The sequence below is a fragment of the Pleurodeles waltl genome, chromosome 2_1 (assembly GCF_031143425.1).
Source record: "Pleurodeles waltl isolate 20211129_DDA chromosome 2_1, aPleWal1.hap1.20221129, whole genome shotgun sequence".
NCBI classification, from domain to species: Eukaryota; Metazoa; Chordata; class Amphibia; order Caudata; family Salamandridae; genus Pleurodeles; species Pleurodeles waltl.
The window spans coordinates 29,874,259-29,894,088 of NC_090438.1; the positions used below are offsets into that span (position 1 = coordinate 29,874,259).

The 19,830-nt window shown below is 48.6% G+C and overlaps 1 protein-coding gene across 2 annotated transcripts in view; it reads right to left on the reverse strand.

The window, feature by feature from the left end:
- Positions 1-19,830, reverse strand: part of TAF1 (TATA-box binding protein associated factor 1) — a 290,896-nt gene that overhangs the window by 62,391 nt on the left and 208,675 nt on the right. The window lies entirely within an intron of this gene.

Genomic DNA, 19,830 nt, shown 5'->3' on the forward strand with positions numbered 1-19,830 from the left:
AGCAGGACCCCAGTGATTGTGCTTGCTCCTCTAAATGCGCTTGCTTTGGTACCCATTACACTCCAAGACTGGCATAATAGGGTACCCCTGTAAGTCCCTAGTATATGGTACACCAGTGGTCCCCCATGGGCTGCAGCATGTTTTACGTCACCCATGAGAGCCCATGCAAAATGCGTCTGCAGGCCTGCCACTGCAGCCTGCGAGAAAAGGTGCATGCACCTTTCACCAAAGGTCACTATACCAGGTCCCTGGAAGTCACCTCTACAGTAGGCCCTTGTAGGAGGCTGGACTGGCTTGTAGTGAGTACCAAGGGGTACTTGCACCTTGCACCAGGCCCAGTTATCCCTTATTAGTGTATAGGGTGTCTAGCAGCTTAGGCTGATAGATAATGGTAGCTTAGCAGAGCAGCTTAGGCTGAACTAGGAGACGTGTGAAGCTACTACAGTACCACTTAGTGTCATATGCACAATATCATAAGAAAACACAATACACAGTTATACTAAAAATAAAGGTACTTTATTTTTATGACAATATGCCAAAGTATCTTAGAGTGTACCCTCAGTGAGAGGATAGGAAATATACACAAGATATATATACACAATAGCAAAAATATGCAGTATAGTCTTAGAAAACAGTGCAAACAATGTATAGTTACAATAGGATGCAATGGGGAAACATAGGGATAGGGGCAACACAAACCATATACTCCAAAAGTGGAATGTGAACCACGAATGGACCCCAAACCTATGTGACCTTGTAGAGGGTCGCTGGGACTATTAGAAAATAGTGAGAGTTAGAAAAATAACCCTCCCCAAGACCCTGAAAAGTGAGTGCAAAGTGCACCAAAGTTCCCCTAAGGACAAAATAGTCGTGTTAGAGGGAAAATGCAAGGAAAACACAAATCAGCAATGCAACAACGATGGATTCCTGACTGAGGGTACCTGTGGAACAAGGGGACCAAGTCCAAAAGTCACAAGCAACTCGGAGATGGGCAGATGCCCAAGAAATGCCAGCGGTTGGTGCAAAGAAGCTCTTACTAGGCTGAAGAACTGTGAATACTGCAGGAACGACAAGGGCTAGAGACTTCCCCTTTGGAGGATGGATCCCCCACGCCTTGGAGAGTCGTGCAGAAGTGTTTTCCCGCCGGATGGACGCCAACAAGCCTTGCTACACGCAAATCGTGCGTTTGGCGTTTTTGGACGCTGCTGGGGCCCAGGAGGGACCAGGAGGTCGCAAATTGGACCTGCAGAGAGAGGGGACGTCGAGCAAGACAAAGAGCCCTCACTGAAGCAGGTAGCACCCGGAGAAGTGCCAGAAACAGGCACTACGAGGATGCGTGAAACGGTGCTCGCCGAAGTTGCACAAAGGAGTCCCACGTCGCCGGAGACCAACTTAGAAAGTCGTGCAATGCAGGTTAGAGTGCCGTGGACCCAGGCTTGGCTGTGCACGAAGGATTTCCGCCGGAAGTGCACAGGGGCCGGAGTAGCTTGCAAAGTCGCGGTTCCCAGCAATGCAGCCCAGCGAGGTGAGGCAAGGACTTACCTCCACCAAACTTGGGCTGAAGAGTCACTGGACTGTGGGGGTCACTTGGACGGTGTCGCTGGATTCGAGGGACCTCGCTCGTCGTGCTGAGAGGAGACCCAAGGGACCGGTAATGCAGCTTTTTGGTGCCTGCGGTTGCAGGGGGAAGATTCCGTCGACCCACGGGAGATTTCTTCGGAGCTTCTGGTGCAGAGAGGAGGCAGACTACCCCCACAGCATGCACAAGCAGGAAAACAGTCGAGAAGGCGGCAGGATCAGCGTTACAGAGTTGCAGTAGTCGTCTTTGCTACTATGTTGCAGGTTTGCAGGCTTCCAGCGCGGTCAGCGGTCGATTCCTTATCAGAAGGTGAAGAGGGAGATGCAGAGGAACTCGGCTGAGCTCATGCATTCGTTATCTAAAGTTTCCCCAGAGACAGAGACCCTAAATAGCCAGAAAAGAGGGTTTGGCTACCTAGGAGAGAGGAAAGGCTACTAACACCTGAAGGAGCCTATCACAAGGAGTCTCTGACGTCACCTGGTGGCACTGGCCACTCAGAGCAGTCCAGTGTGCCAGCAGCACCTCTGTTTCCAAGATGGCAGAGGTCTGGAGCACACTGGAGGAGCTCTGGACACCTCCCAGGGGAGGTGCAGGTCAGGGGAGTGGTCACTCCCCTTTCCTTTGTCCAGTTTCGCGCCAGAGCAGGGGCTAAGGGGTCCCTGAACCGGTGTAGACTGGCTTATGCAGAATTGGGCACATCTGTGCCCAACAAAGCATTTCCAGAGGCTGGGGGAGGCTACTCCTCCCCTGCCTTCACACCATTTTCCAAAGGGAGAGGGTGTCACACCCTCTCTCAGAGGAAGTTCTTTGTTCTGCCATCCTGGGCCAGGCCTGGCTGGACCCCAGGAGGGCAGCTGCCTGTCTGAGGGGTTGGCAGCAGCAGCAGCTGCAGAGAAACCCCAGGAAGGGCAGTCTGGCAGTACCAGGGTCTGTGCTACAGACCACTGGGATCATGGAATTGTACCAACAATGCCAGGATGGCATAGAGGGGGCAATTCCATGATCATAGACATGTTACATGGCCATATTCGGAGTTACCATGGTGAAGCTACATATAGGTAGTGACCTATATGTAGTGCACGCGTGTAATGGTGTCCCCGCACTCACAAAGTTCAGTGAATTGGCTCTGAACAATGTGGGGGCACCTTGGCTAGTGCCAGGGTGCCCTCACACTAAGTAACTTTGCACCTAACCTTTACCAGGTAAAGGTTAGACATATAGGTGACTTATAAGTTACTTAAGTGCAGTGTAAAATGGCTGTGAAATAACGTGGACGTTATTTCACTCAGGCTGCAGTGGCAGGCCTGTGTAAGAATTGTCAGAGCTCCCTATGGGTGGCAAAAGAAATGCTGCAGCCCATAGGGATCTCCTGGAACCCCAATACCCTGGGTACCTCAGTACCATATACTAGGGAATTATAAGGGTGTTCCAGTAAGCCAATGTAAATTGGTAAAAATGGTCACTAGCCTGTGAGTGACAATTTGGAAAGAAATGAGAGAGCATAACCACTGAGGTTCTGATTAGCAGAGCCTCAGTGAGACAGTCACTACACAGGTAACACATTCAGGCACACTTATGAGCACTGGGGCCCTGGGTTACCAGGGTCCCAGTGACACATACAACTAAAACAACATATATACAGTGAAAAATGGGGGTAACATGCTAGGCAAGATGGTACTTTCCTACACAACCCCCCCCCAAATGAAGGACAATAAGACTAGCCATGACCTGATGAGTCTTCATTGTCTAAGTGGAAATATCTGGAGAGTCCATCTGCATTGGAGTGGCTACTCCCAGGTCTATGTTCCACTGTATAGTCCATTCCCTGTAGGGATATGGACCACCTCAACAATTTAGGATTTTCACCTTTCATTTGTTTTAGCCAAAGTAGAGGTTTGTGGTCTGTCTGAACAATGAAGTGAGTGCCAAACAGGTATGGCCTCAACTTCTTCAGAGCCCAGACCACAGCAAAGGCCTCCCTCTCAATGGCAGACCAACGCTTTTCTCTAGGGGTCAACCTTCTACTAATAAAAGCAACAGGTTGATCCTGGCCCTCAGAATTAAGTTGTGATAGGACTGCCCCTACTCCTAATTCAGATGCATCAGTTTGGACATAGAATTTTTTAGAGTAACAAGGGCTTTTCAGGACAGGTGCAGAGCACATGGCCTGCTTCAGCTCCTCAAAAGCTTTCTGACAGCTTGCTGTCCATAATACCTTTTTAGGCATTTTCTTGGATGTGAGGTCATTAAGAGGGGCTGCAATGGAGCCATAGTTCTTAATGAACCTCCTGTAATACCCAGTGAGGCCTAGGAAGGCTCTCACCTGAGTCTGAGTGGTAGGGGGAACCCAATCAATAATAGTTTGGATTTTCCCCTGAAGTGGTGCAATCTGTTCCCCACCAACAAGGTGTCCCAGATAAACCACCTTACCCTGCCCTATCTGGCACTTTGAAGCCTTGATAGTGAGGCCTGCCTTTTGCAGGGCCTCCAAAACTTTCCAAAGGTGGACCAGGTGATCATCCCAGCTGGAGCTAAAGACAGCTATATCATCCAAATATGCTGCACTGAAAGCTTCCAGCCCTTGCAGGACTGTGTTCACCAACCTCTGAAAAGTGGCAGGTGCATTTTTCAAACCAAAAGGCATTACAGTAAACTGGTAATGTCCTCCAATGGTAGAAAATGCAGTCTTAGGTTTAGCATCTTCTGACAATTTGATCTGCCAATACCCTGCAGTCAAATCAAAAGTGCTTAGATACTTGGCAGATGCCAGTGTATCTATGAGCTCATCTGCCCTGGGTATAGGGTGAGCATCAGTTTTGGTTACCAAGTTGAGACCTCTATAGTCTACACAAAACCTCATTTCCTTCTTTCCATCTTTAGAATTGGGTTTTGGTACCAGTACCACAGGAGAAGCCCATGGACTGTCAGAGTGCTCAACCACTCCTAGTTCCAACATTTTCTGAACTTCTTGCTTTATGCAGTCCCTGACATGGTCAGGCTGCCTATAGATCTTACTTTTGACAGGTAAACTGTCTCCAGTATCTATAGTGTGCTCACACCAAGAAGTGGTGCCTGGCACAGTAGAGAAGAGTTCTGAAAATTGTCCTAGGAGATTTATGCAATTGTCTTTCTGCTCAGCAGTAAGACAATCAGCCAAAACTACACCTTCCACAAGAGCATCTTGTTCTGTGGAAGAGAAGAGATCAGGTAGAGGATCACTGTCTTCTTCCTGTCCCTCATCTGTTGCCATGAGCAGGGTGAGATCAGCCCTGTCATAGTAGGGTTTCAGGCGGTTGACATGGAGCACCCTAAGGGGACTCCTGGCAGTGCCTAAGTCAACCAAGTAGGTGACTTCACCCTTCTTTTCAACAATTGTGTGGGGACCACTCCATTTATCTTGGAGTGCTCTTGGGGCCACAGGCTCCAAGACCCACACTTTCTGCCCTGGTTGGTACTGAACCAAAACAGCCTTCTGATCATGCCATTGCTTCTGGAGCTCTTGGCTGGCCTGAAGGTTTTTACTGGCCTTTTTCATGTACTCAGCCATCCTTGATCTGAGGCCAAGTACATAATCCACAATATCCTGCTTAGGAGCTTTTAAAGGTTGTTCCCAACCCTCCTTTACAAGTGTGAGTGGACCCCTAACAGGGTGTCCAAAAAGAAGTTCAAAGGGGCTGAAGCCCACTCCTTTCTGGGGTACCTCCCTGTAGGCAAAAAGGAGGCATGGTAGAAGGATATCCCATCTCCTGCGGAGTTTTTCAGGGAGACCCATAATCATGCCTTTGAGAGTTTTATTAAATCTCTCCACCAGTCCATTTGTTTGTGGATGATAGGGTGTTGTGAACTTGTAAGTTACACCACACTCCTTCCACATGGCCTTTAAGTATGCAGACATGAAATTGCTTCCTCTGTCTGATACTACTTCCTTTGGGAAGCCCACCCTGGAAAATATTCCCAGGAGGGCCTTTGCCACTGCAGGAGCTGTAGTGGTCCTTAAAGGAATAGCTTCAGGATATCTTGTGGCATGGTCCACTACCACCAAGATAAACCTATTGCCTGAAGCAGTAGGAGGGTCAAGGGGGCCAACTATGTCAACCCCTACCCTTTCAAAGGGAACCCCAACCACAGGCAGTGGGATAAGCGGTGCCTTTGGAGTGCCACCTGTCTTGCCACTGGCTTGACAGGTTTCACAGGACTTACAAAATTCTTTTGTGTCCTCAGACATCCTAGGCCAATGAAACAATGGTACCAATCTGTCCCAAGTTTTCATTTGACCCAGGTGCCCAGCTAAGGGAATGTCATGTGCCAGTGTTAGGAGGAACTTTCTGTACTCCTGAGGAATCACTAATCTCCTGGCAGCTCCAGGTTTAGGATCCCTATGCTCAGTGTACAAGAGGTTGTCCTCCCAGTAAACTCTGTGAGAGTCACTGACATCCCCATTAGCCTGTTTGACAGCTTGCTATCTGAGACCCTCTAATGTGGGACAGGTTTGCTGTGCCACACTCAGCTCCTCTCTGGCAGGCCCCCCTTCACCCAAAAGCTCAGCAGTGTCTGCTTCCAGCTCCTCTGGTGTAGGTTCTGCACAGGGAGGGAATTCTTCTTCCTCAGAAGTTGAATCCACTGTAGAGGGAGGGATAGTAGGAAGTGGTTTGCTTCTACTAACCCTAGCTTTAGGGAGCACTTGGTCCATTGTTCCAGGATCCAAGCTTCCCTGTCCTTTTTGCTTTTTGGCCTGAGCCCTTGTCAAAGCAAAAATATGCCCTGGGATGCCCAGCATTGCTGCATGGGCCTCCAACTCCACATCTGACCAAGCTGATGTCTCCAAATCATTCCCTAATAGACAGTCTACAGGTAAATCTGAAGCTACCACAACTTTCTTTGGACCAGATACCCCCCCCCAGTTGAGATTTACAACAGCCATGGAGTGGCTTTGTGTTATGTTGTGAGCATCGGTTACTTGGTACTGGTGTCCAAGTATGTGTTGTTCAGGGTGCACCAGTTTCTCAATCACCATTGTGACACTGGCACCTGTGTCCCTGTAGGCCTGGACCTCAACACCATTTATTAGGGTTAGTTGCTTGTACTTCTCCAAGTTATGGGGGCAAGCAACCAAAGTGGCTAAGTCAATAGCCCCTTCAGAGACTAAAGTAGCCTCTGTGGTCTCCCTAATTAGACCAACCCCAACTAAATTACCCAAAGTGAGCCCAGCTACTCCCTTGGATTGGCTATTAGTAGGTTTGCTCCCACCACCACTGCTATTAGTAGGGACACTAGGTGTAGCAGTAGGGGTTGTAGTGGTAGGAGCTGTGGTGCCTTTCTTTGGACAACTGGGATCTGTTGTCCAATGGCCTTTTATTTTACATAAATAGCACCATGGTTTCTTTTCCTTGTTCTGATTAAAGGAGGATTTGGGCCCACCACCCCCACCAGAGTGTTTTTGTGGGCCTGATGAAGACTCATTTTTAGATTTGTCCCCACCCTTGTCAGAAGACTTACCATCCTTCTTTTTGTTGCCATCTTTGTCAACCCCTGTATGAACTTTTCTGTTCACTCTTGTTCTGACCCATTTGTCTGCCTTCTTTCCCAATTCTTGGGGAGAGGTCAGATCAGAGTCCACCAAGTACTGGTGCAACAAATCAGACACACAATTATTAAGAATATGCTCTCTCAGGATCAAGTTATACAGGCTGTCATAATCAGTAACTTTACTGCCATGTAACCACCCCTCCAAGGCCTTCACTGCCTGGTCAATGAAATCAACCCAGTCTTGTGAAGACTCCTTTTTGGTATCTCTGAACTTTATCCTGTACTGTTCAGTGGTTAAGCCATAACCATCCAGGAGTGCATTCTTAAGAACTTGGAAATTATTAGCATCATTTTCTTTTACAGTAAGGAGTCTATCCCTACCTTTTCCAGTAAATGATAGCCATAGGATAGCAGCCCACTGCTTTTGAGGGACATCCTGTACAGCACAGGCCCTCTCAAGTGCAGCAAACCACTTGTTAATGTCATCCCCCTCCTTATAAGGGGGAACTATCTTGTGCAGATTCCTGGAATCATGCTCTTTTGCAGGATGACTATGGGGAATACTGCTGCTGCCACCATGGGTATCTAAACCCAACTTCTGTCTTTCCCTCTCTATTTCTAAAGACTGTCTATCCAAATCCAGCTGTTGCTTCTTGAGCTTCAGTCTGGTTTGTTCCACTCTCAATCTATTGAGCTCCCTTTCTAACAATCTGTCATCAGGGTGGGTGGGAGGGACATTTCTAGATACAGAGGTATGATGGGAATGAACTGAAGGAGACCTGTCCCTTACAGAGGGAACCCTAACAGCTTGGCTACCAGCATAATGTGAGAGCACATCATCAGTATGATGTGATTCAACCTCTGTACCAACTATGCTAGACTGTCTAGTAATGGGCAGGCTGAGAAGTTTCTTTCCTGAACCTTTTCCTGGGGGAGTCCCTGGATCAGATTGAGAACCATTAGCTACTTTTTCTACAGATTGGGCACTTATGGCCTTATCCTGTACTCTAAGCATATTAATTAACAGTTCTAAGGAAGGATTCTTCCCTACACTCAAACCTCTCTCTATGCAGAGACTCCTTGCTCCTTTCCAGCTAAGGTGATCATATGCAAGTTTGGACAGTTCAACATTTTTTCCTGTACCAGACATTTTTTAGAGAGAGTTAAAGTGACAGAAAAAGAGAAAAAAGTTTTCAGAACTTTTTGGAAAGACAGAAAAAAACTTTTTAAACTTTTAAGAACTTTTTGAAAGTTTAGAAGTACTTTTCAGCACTTAGAAAAGAGTGAAAAGAGGAAATGCAAAACTTTTTGGCTATGTGTATATACACTGACCTTGTTTTGTATATTTTTCTCTTATGAAAAGTACAATGACAAGAGTGGTAAGTAGTCTCAAGCACTTATCCCACCACTGCACAACCAATGTAGGAGGCTGGACTGGCTTGTAGTGAGTACCAAGGGGTACTTGCACCAGGCCCAGTTATCCCTTATTAGTGTATAGGGTGTCTAGCAGCTTAGGCTGATAGATAATGGTAGCTTAGCAGAGCAGCTTAGGCTGAACTAGGAGACGTGTGAAGCTACTACAGTACCACTTAGTGTCATATGCACAATATCATAAGAAAACACAATACACAGTTATACTAAAAATAAAGGTACTTTATTTTTATGACAATATGCCAAAGTATCTTAGAGTGTACCCTCAGTGAGAGGATAGGAAATATACACAAGATATATATACACAATAGCAAAAATATGCAGTATAGTCTTAGAAAACAGTGCAAACAATGTATAGTTACAATAGGATGCAATGGGGAAACATAGGGATAGGGGCAACACAAACCATATACTCCAAAAGTGGAATGTGAACCACGAATGGACCCCAAACCTATGTGACCTTGTAGAGGGTCGCTGGGACTATTAGAAAATAGTGAGAGTTAGAAAAATAACCCTCCCCAAGACCCTGAAAAGTGAGTGCAAAGTGCACCAAAGTTCCCCTAAGGACAAAATAGTCGTGTTAGAGGGAAAATGCAAGGAAAACACAAATCAGCAATGCAACAACGATGGATTCCTGACTGAGGGTACCTGTGGAACAAGGGGACCAAGTCCAAAAGTCACAAGCAACTCGGAGATGGGCAGATGCCCAAGAAATGCCAGCGGTTGGTGCAAAGAAGCTCTTACTAGGCTGAAGAACTGTGAATACTGCAGGAACGACAAGGGCTAGAGACTTCCCCTTTGGAGGATGGATCCCCCACGCCTTGGAGAGTCGTGCAGAAGTGTTTTCCCGCCGGATGTACGCCAACAAGCCTTGCTACACGCAAATCGTGCGTTTGGCGTTTTTGGACGCTGCTGGGGCCCAGGAGCGACCAGGAGGTCGCAAATTGGACCTGCAGAGAGAGGGGACGTCAAGCAAGACAAAGAGCCCTCACTGAAGCAGGTAGCACCCGGAGAAGTGCCAGAAACAGGCACTACGAGGATGCGTGAAACGGTGCTCGCCGAAGTTGCACAAAGGAGTCCCACGTCGCCGGAGACCAACTTAGAAAGTCGTGCAATGCAGGTTAGAGTGCCGTGGACCCAGGCTTGGCTGTGCACGAAGGATTTCCGCCGGAAGTGCACAGGGGCCGGAGTAGCTTGCAAAGTCGCGGTTCCCAGCAATGCAGCCCAGCGAGGTGAGGCAAGGACTTACCTCCACCAAACTTGGGCTGAAGAGTCACTGGACTGTGGGGGTCACTTGGACGGTGTCGCTGGATTCGAGGGACCTCGCTCGTCGTGCTGAGAGGAGACCCAAGGGACCGGTAATGCAGCTTTTTGGTGCCTGCGGTTGCAGGGGGAAGATTCCGTCGACCCACGGGAGATTTCTTCGGAGCTTCTGGTGCAGAGAGGAGGCAGACTACCCCCACAGCATGCACAAGCAGGAAAACAGTCGAGAAGGCGGCAGGATCAGCGTTACAGAGTTGCAGTAGTCGTCTTTGCTACTATGTTGCAGGTTTGCAGGCTTAGCGCGGTCAGCGGTCGATTCCTTATCAGAAGGTGAAGAGGGAGATTCAGAGGAACTCGGCTGAGCTCATGCATTCGTTATCTAAAGTTTCCCCAGAGACAGAGACCCTAAATAGCCAGAAAAGAGGGTTTGGCTACCTAGGAGAGAGGAAAGGCTACTAACACCTGAAGGAGCCTATCACAAGGAGTCTCTGACGTCACCTGGTGGCACTGGCCACTCAGAGCAGTCCAGTGTGCCAGCAGCACCTCTGTTTCCAAGATGGCAGAGGTCTGGAGCACACTGGAGGAGCTCTGGACACCTCCCAGGGGAGGTGCAGGTCAGGGGAGTGGTCACTCCCCTTTCCTTTGTCCAGTTTCGCGCCAGAGCAGGGGCTAAGGGGTCCCTGAACCGGTGTAGACTGGCTTATGCAGAATTGGGCACATCTGTGCCCAACAAAGCATTTCCAGAGGCTGGGGGAGGCTACTCCTCCCCTGCCTTCACACCATTTTCCAAAGGGAGAGGGTGTCACACCCTCTCTCAGAGGAAGTTCTTTGTTCTGCCATCCTGGGCCAGGCCTGGCTGGACCCCAGGAGGGCAGCTGCCTGTCTGAGGGGTTGGCAGCAGCAGCAGCTGCAGAGAAACCCCAGGAAGGGCAGTCTGGCAGTACCAGGGTCTGTGCTACAGACCACTGGGATCATGGAATTGTACCAACAATGCCAGGATGGCATAGAGGGGGCAATTCCATGATCATAGACATGTTACATGGCCATATTCGGAGTTACCATGGTGAAGCTACATATAGGTAGTGACCTATATGTAGTGCACGCGTGTAATGGTGTCCCCGCACTCACAAAGTTCAGTGAATTGGCTCTGAACAATGTGGGGGCACCTTGGCTAGTGCCAGGGTGCCCTCACACTAAGTAACTTTGCACCTAACCTTTACCAGGTAAAGGTTAGACATATAGGTGACTTATAAGTTACTTAAGTGCAGTGTAAAATGGCTGTGAAATAACGTGGACGTTATTTCACTCAGGCTGCAGTGGCAGGCCTGTGTAAGAATTGTCAGAGCTCCCTATGGGTGGCAAAAGAAATGCTGCAGCCCATAGGGATCTCCTGGAACCCCAATACCCTGGGTACCTCAGTACCATATACTAGGGAATTATAAGGGTGTTCCAGTAAGCCAATGTAAATTGGTAAAAATGGTCACTAGCCTGTTAGTGACAATTTGGAAAGAAATGAGAGAGCATAACCACTGAGGTTCTGATTAGCAGAGCCTCAGTGAGACAGTTAGTCACTACACAGGTAACACATTCAGGCACACTTATGAGCACTGGGGCCCTGGGTTACCAGGGTCCCAGTGACACATACAACTAAAACAACATATATACAGTGAAAAATGGGGGTAACATGCCAGGCAAGATGGTACTTTCCTACAGCCCTCCTAGACCAGAGGGAAGGGTGCAGGTCCCTGTGTGTGAGGACACCCCCTGCATGAGCAGAGGTGCTCCTATGAACTCCAGCTCCAATGCACTGGACTTCTTAAGTGCGGGAAGCCATTCTACCGGTGTATTGCACTACCAGTTGTCCAGCTACATAATGGTAACTCCGAACCTAGGCATCTTTGGCATCAAACATGTCAGAATCATAACCCAGTGCTAATGCCAGTATTAGTGCCATGATTCCATGCACTCTGGGGGCTCCTTAGAAGACCCCCCAGTATTGCTCCTACCAGTCTTCCAGGGTTTGGAGGCAGGCCACGCTGCTGCCAACCCTCCAGACGTGTTTCTGCCCTCCTGCTGCTTGACCAGCACAAGCAGGGGACGACAGAACAAAGTATTTTCTGTGGGAGAGGGGATGCAACACCTTCTCCCTTGGTAACAGGTGTTACATGACTGGGGAGGGGTAGCCTTCCCATGCCACGGCTTGCTTTGAAGGGCACATTTGGTGAACTCCTTGTATAATCCGATTGCAGCAGTCCAGGGACCCCCCCCCCCGGTCACTGCTCTGTTTCAAAACTACACAAAGGAAAGGGGAGCAACCACTCCCATGTCCATCACCACCCCAGGTGTGGTGTCCAGAGCTCCTCCAGGTGGCCACTTGATTCTGCCATCTTGGTAACAAGATGTGCAGAAGCCCCTGCGAGCATCTGGTTGGTCAGGACAGGAGACTGACGTCAGGCGGTCACCCTGCAGAGTGACAATGCCACATGTTAGGGCTATTTAGGGACTTGTGGGTGGGTCGCCAGATTCGGCATGCAAGACTCCACCAGGATTCCTCTGCATCAACCTCTTCTGCTCCTTGCAACTAGAACCGCTGCTGGACTTCACAGGAACCAAACAAGCCTGCAACTCCCGAGATATCCTTGCCATGCAAAATTGTTTCCCTGGCTCCTTCCAGCAATTGCAACATATCCAGGGCTGTGCATCCTCTGGGGTCGGCAAGACTTAAGCTGCACCAAAGAAGTAAGAAGGAATCTCCCTTGGAGTGAAGGAGTCACTCCCCTGCATCAGCACGCAGCTAAGGCAACGACGTCCGGCTGCTGGGATCTGCTCTACACAGGAACTGTGTGGATCTTTCATCACAGGTGGTGGTTCTGAGTGGTCCTCTTGGTCCTCTCTGCCTTCTTACCGACTTGGGAGACGATGAGCCCTTGCATCTCCTTGCAGGACAGAACCCTGGTGCACCGCGACTCTTGCGGCAACCAGGGCTTGTTGACTCCTGCTCTGACGGATCTTCAGGGTCCAAGTAGCCCCGGCCTCCAGCATGTCATCCTTGGAAGGACAGTCTCTCCTTTGCTGCTCTAGTGATGTGGGACTCCTCCCAAGGTGTGCTGACTAGGCATCACTGCAAATTACTGTGCCTGCTGCCAGTGGGTTTTCCCTTGGGGGTTACAACTGCTTCTGCTGGCTGTTCCGACTGCTGAGGGTCAGCCCGGACTCCCCTCCAAGGGTTGAGTCCCCTGGACCTTGCTGGTCCTCTTTTTCTCTGCAAATCCTCTTCTGCCCAAATTTGCGTTTGCCAAGGCTTGTTGTGGTCCTCTTGACCACTGACCCAACTGCGACCCGGCGACTGGTGTGGGACATCTGCTGCACAACTCTAAGGTCTTCCCTGACGCTCCTGGGCTCCACAGCTGATCTTTATCTTACACCACTGACCTGGATCTTCATCCCCAGAAGGGTGGGCAGTGGCTCCGGCCCCACCTGGACAGTCCTGCGTGGACTGGACTCTGTCCCCTTCTTTTTCAAGTCCTCTTCTTATGGAATCTACCTTTGGGTTCCACTGGAGTGGTACTGTTCTTGCAAAGCTCATTTTCCAAGCCCCCTTGTTAGTCTCCAGGAAGACCAGGTAACTTACCTCTGCTCGCCCTGGTCGCTGGGGGTCAACTAGGTACTCACCTTTGGGATCTCAAGTCTCCCAGCTCCTGCCTAACAATCCCACATCCTTGGGTGGGGGACCTAACTTCGCATTCCACTATTTTAGTATATGGTTTTCCCCCCATCCATAGGGCTCTAGCTATTTTCTGTTACTTCTTGTCAATGCTTGTTGTTTTTCTACGCTAATCCCTAATACTTACTGTGTATATATAGTGTGTACTTACCTCCAGTTGAGGGACTGCCTATAAGTAATCTAGTTCAGTGTTACTGTAATAAAGTACCTTTATTTTTGCAACACTGTGTGGTTCCTTTCATGTGAGATAAGTTGCTGTGGGACTACTGTGGTATTGCAAGTGCTTTCCACTCCTCCTCGATAAGTCTTGGCTGCTCATCACAGCTACCTCTAGCGAGCCCTGGCTACCTAGACACTGTCTCACAAACGCATAGGGGTTGTCTGGACCTGGTATAAGGCGCAAACACCATAGGTGTCCATCACACACCAGACCAGCCTCCTACAGGGTCCAGCACTAAGAGAAGTCAGAGACCTACAATTCTTGGCAGTTACAGAAGACGAGGAGGGGAGGACAGAGGTGAGCTAAGTATTCAAGACATTCCTACATGTCTGGACAATTGTGATATAGTCCCTGAACATCTGCACAACTCTGAAGATGATACCCTGGAGCTCGCACACCAGGCAGGCGGTCACTTGGAAGAAACATTAGAGTTGTAGGAAGCTGTTGGGAAAATGTGACATTACCACAATAATATTCAAAACGTTTAGTTGTTGATTAAGGGTTTGCTCAGCAGTTTGAGCTGGAAAGCTACTTCTAGGGATGAATCAAAGCTTTATTAGTCACAGCGAGCCTAGAACAGAGCAGAAGTCTTGGATGGATAAATGAAAACACCAAGAGCAAAGATGATATTCAAATAATTGAACATGCCTGCCACTCTTGGAGGACGCAGTCTACAAAAAAAAAAAAAAAAACAATCACAGAAAATAATCTGCTGAGATGTAACCAGACGTGACTGGCTAAATAACACTATAACGAAATATGACTGGATAACAACAGAAAAATACGGCTTTAGTGCCAAAGTATGTCTGGTAAAAACCTCATGGACCAACTTCGGTAAAGGCACAGAGAACATAAAATATGGAATGGATAGAACAATTTCCAGTGAAATGTTCACTGATCTAGAAGAGCTGGCTCGAGTATTTCCAACCACTGCTTTCGTGTAGTCTCTGAAACTGTCCCAAAGGAGGAGTGTGCCCAGACTGTGCTTCCAAACTTGCTGTGTCACAATAACAAAAGTTGTTCGAAGGGACATTTTACATTTTTTTCAAATTTTCAAATTACAGCTGAGTTTCTCATCAGAGCTGTGTCCACAGCCCCCAGGAGAACAAGTTACTTGTAGGAAAGTACCCTCTTTCTTGGCATGGTTACCCCCTGTTTCTGCCTAATATCTGTGTTTGTGTTCACTGGGATCCTGCTAACCAGGACCCCAGTGATTATGCTCCCTCTCCCAAAACTCTGTATTCATCCCATAATTGGCATATTTGTGCCCCCATGTAAGTTCCTAGTATATGGTACTCAGGTACCCAGGGCATTGGGGTACCAGAGGATACCTATGGGCTGCAGTAGTTATTCTGCCACCCATAGTGAGCCCATGCAAAGGGTTCAGCAGGCCTACCATTGCAGTCTGCGTGAACCAGGTGCATGCACCCGTTTTCACTATAGGTCACTGTACCAGGTCACTGTAAGTCACCCCTACGGTAGCCCATCTCAGCCCAGAGGGCAGGGTGCATGTACCTGTGTGTGAGGGCACCCCGGCACTAGCAGAGCTGCCCCCACAAACTCCAGACCCACTTTACTGAATTTTGTGAGTACAGGGACGCCATTTTATGTGTGTACTGGACATAGGTCACTACCTATGTCCAGCTACATAATGGTAACTCCAAACCTAGGCATGCATGGTATCAAACATGTTGGAATCATACCCCAAGGCTTTTGCAAGTATTGGTTGTATGAGCCATACACTCTGTGGGCCCCCAGCATTGCTCCTACAGCCTTCTGAGGTCTTCTGGGCAGCCCTCTCTGCTGCCACCTCACAGGCAGGTGTCTGCCCTCCTTTTGCTCAAGCAGCTCGAGCCCAGGAAGGCAGAACAAAGGATTTCTGACAACTAGTGTATATATCTTGTGTATTACTTACCTCCTAAGTTAGTATTGCCTCTAAAGTAATTTTGGTGTTGGGTTACCATAATAAAGTACCTTTATTCTTGTAACGCTGAGTGTATTCTTTCATGTGTGTCAGTGCTGTGTGACTACAATGGTATTGCATGAGCTTTGTATGTTTCCTAGATAAGCCTTGGCTGCTCATCTACAGCTACCCCTAGAGAGCCTGGCTTCTAGACACTGACTACACTTCACTAAGAGGGGATACCTGGACCTGGTATAAGGTGTAAGTACCCACCACACACCAGGCCAGCTTCCTACATTACGTGCCTTTGGTTACACTCTTTCTGGTAAATATGCTATCTACTCGCCTATTCCTCACCCTTTAGAATTACCCCAGGTCCCAGACTGGATCAGAAACTTTCAAAGCAGGACTCCTGCCTGCCAGCAGATGGCGCCATACAGCTCTACAATGATTCTGTTCTGTCCCATTAGGGCGCTATCCATGTGTACCGATGTAAGCTTCTTTCTTGGCTCCGTGAGCGCCCTCAAACACTGCACAAAGCCAATCAGCGGTATCAGTATTCAGATTTCTACTTTAGGGCAGTTTTAGACAGAGAAACAAACAGAATGGGGAAAGAGGAAGGCAGTGAGGAATCTGTGGTTATACAGATTATCCACAAGAAAGAGTGTTACCAAAGGCAAGTAACTTAATCTACTGATGGATATATGTCTAAGTGCAGATTCATTGCCCTTAGAATAGATACCAAAGCAGTACACCCCAAGGTGGGGGGGCCTGTATAGGTGGCTGAAAGGACTGCAGTGGCAAAATGCGCTTCCCGTCAGACATGGCTGCCACGTGCACGGATACCAGCGACATGGTCTGACGGATTTCAAGAACAGGCACTGCGCGTGCCTATGTAGCGCTGGTGGAAAGGCCAGAGTCCAGGAGGCTGCATCTTGGCCAGTGCGAAGCAGGTCTTAATGTGGAGAACTATCCATCCACCTTAAGATGGTCCACTTCTAAACCTTGACAAAGTCCTTTTCTGCCCCACTTTTCCTTCCTTTGCCCCTGAGAACCCCATGAAAAGCAGAATATCTACCCAATGATCTTTGATGCGATCAGTGTAAAAACTCAAGGCTCTCTCAAGGTGTGAAAAAGAAGCCATGACTTTGGGGTAAAAGGCCACCCTGGTCATCGGCACCAGCAAGTCCAGCATATACAATAAAGTCATAAATGCTGGCAAATAACCTTTGGTTGTGCCCGCAGTAAGTCCTTGCTGGGCCAGAGACAAAACAAACAATAAAACTTTAAAAGGTTATGCGTGCAACGGGTCTATGTTGTGGACATCACACACACACGCACACACACATGCGCACGCACACACAGACTACACATTTTTCAAGTGCAGCTCATAAATGGACTTTGTAGAAGGACGTTGCACAACAAGCATAACATCCAAAACCTCAGGAGGTAGGTCGAAAGCAGTTAACTGCTCCACGCATGTAGAACCCTTCCCTGCTGCTGCGAAAGAAGAACCTCACAAACATGTAGCCTGATCAGACCACAGATGTTTATGCCAAGTAGTTCCAGTTATCAAACTCCCCTGGCCAAATCAGGAAGTGACAGGATGACTTGGGCCTGGTCGTCCATGATCTTCTTCAGAACTCGGGGCAGGAATGGCAGACAGGTATACAGGAGTCCCTTGCTTCTCTCTAGCCAAAATGATTCTCCAAGAGAAAGCCTTCTTGGAAAGTCCAGCTCAGAAACATTTTGGCATGGTGTGCTCTCGACAGCGGTGATCATTCCAGCCAGGGTTCTCCCCAATGTTGGAAGATACTCTGTGCCACCTCGGAGTGTGATCGCCATTTGTGATCTGCCAGGTGCCACCGGTTGAGATGGTCACCTTTTAAAAATCCTGCTAGGTGGTTCATAATCAGGGAGATGCCCTGACACTCCAGCCAACTCTAGAGGGGTACAGCCTCTTGGCAGAGGACACAGGACCCCCACTGCACTTCTGCTTGTTGCAGTATCACAGGCCGGAGATGGTTTCTGTGAGAACCTCTACCAGCCTCCCTTACATGGATGGCAGGAAGGCCTTAAACCCCAGGAAACTGATAGAGAGTTAGGCTTCAGCTGGAGACCAGAATCCTGTGACCACCGCCTTTCCCAGATGACCCCCGTGGAAACACACAATAAAGCATCTGTTACCAGAGTCAGCACTGGATGGAGTAGGGAGGCCCAACTGCAGTCAACAGTCACCACTGCCGATCTACTGTAGTCTCCTATTAAATTGGATGAAATAAGACAGGTTTCCTTAGTGCTGGGCCCACTGAGATCAGATTCCACTGCAGAGCCTGCCTATGCTACCTGGCATAATCAACCAGCAAGATGCAGGAGGTGAAGAGTCCAAGAAGCCTCAGAACCACTCTCACAGAGACCCAGGACCGAGGCTGAAACTACAGGATCATAGGCCAAAGGTCCTGGACTTGCTGTAAGATAGGGACGGCCCTGAACAACACTGAGTCCAAGGCAGCTGCGCTTAAAGGAAGCCTCTACGAAGCAGGCAGGTGTCAATTCAATAATGTTTGCGAACCTTAATATCAACCCAGTATCAGGAGAAGGATCAGCCCCACTGACCTCTTGGAAGTCCTTTTGAGGTTGTCATAAGGATGAGGGGGAAAATCGTCCCCATCACCTTCACTATCATCCCCAAGTGGTGATGAACTTTCATCTAAGTTAGAGCCAAAAAAGCTGATGGAGCAGCTGATGGCTGTTCCTCAGAAGAGGCAGTGTCCTGTTGTGGATCTGACATTATGGAGACCAGGTTTGTTGGGGTAAATTTGAGACACAACCTCTGTTGAAGCCGAGACAGGTTTGGTTTGGAGTCAGAGACTGGAATTGGTAGAGTCTTCCTCCAGGGCCAGTAGTTGGAGTGGCTCCACAGTCGAAGTCGGCACCGAAGTGGATGCGGAACCAGAGGTGGGTTTGAGAGGCACAGACGATGCAGAGGAAGGATCTGTCATGAGTAACCTGACTGGAGGCCCCTGCTGATCCTTGAAGCTCAAAGGTGCACCAGAGAGAACTGGAAGAGAGCAAATTATGGGCAAAATGTCCCCTCTAAAGGCGTTGATCTGCTGCTGCATCGACAATGACCCTAAGAACTTGGGGAGCATCAGAACCAAATGTGAAATTGGCTCCCCGATGGTAGATCGGGAGCGAGAATGAATGCCCTTGGAACTTCTCTGAGGATACAGAGTGGTGGGATGGAAACAAATCTTGCTTGGCCTTCTTGTGCTTCCCTTTTGACATATACTTTCATTAGCAGAATACTTAAAGCACAAGGAGGATCTGACCTCGAGAGTGAGAATGAGTTTGCGCTCACGACTTAGAGCGGGAGTGGGATTCGTTGGGTTTCTTCAGTGATGGACAGCTTCGTTCCTCAGACCTGGATAGCCTTCTAGTTCATGAGGACACATTCCTCACACAACTTGCAATTGTGTCCCAGGCCAAAACACCAAAGACACACTTGGTGCAGGTCTGTCACCAACATTTGTTTTCTGAGATACACAACAAGATTTAATTCCTATAGTTTGGTGAGGGGACATTGTTCCTTTGCACACTGGTTTACAATTTGTTTGAGAAAATAATGGTCAATCTGATGAGAAAATGGGGAGGTGGAGCTCCGGATCTGCGCTTAAAGGAGCTGAAGGAAAGAAACCAACATCAGCAGGCATGGGTGCCAACTATATGCAGTCCACGCAGTAGCTTAAGGGACAGAACAAAGTCACTAGGCATCCGTATGGTGCCATCTGCTAGAGCATGGGAGCACTGCTATGAAAACTTTCCAGGTCCAGTCTGCTGCCTGGTGATATTCTAAAGGCAAGGAATCTGCAGCTAGGAGAGTCCATCAGAACTTGGTGCGCAGGGAGAATCCAAATCCTGGCAAGCAGAGCAAAGACAAAGTATGCTTGGCTACACACCTCCATGTCCAGGATGCTCTCTCTCTGGGAAAAATATCTCTTCATAGCGACTGCTAATAGAAACTCATCACAAGTATTTGATAAGACTACAATGGATGCCAAATAGTGGTCTTGGTGTCCTGTCATCTTTTGCAGTGACTCATCCACTTCAGTCCCAAAGAGATGTTTGTTACCACCACTTGTACATGTTTAAGACCGGGCACCCTGAGTCAGGCATGCCCCCTT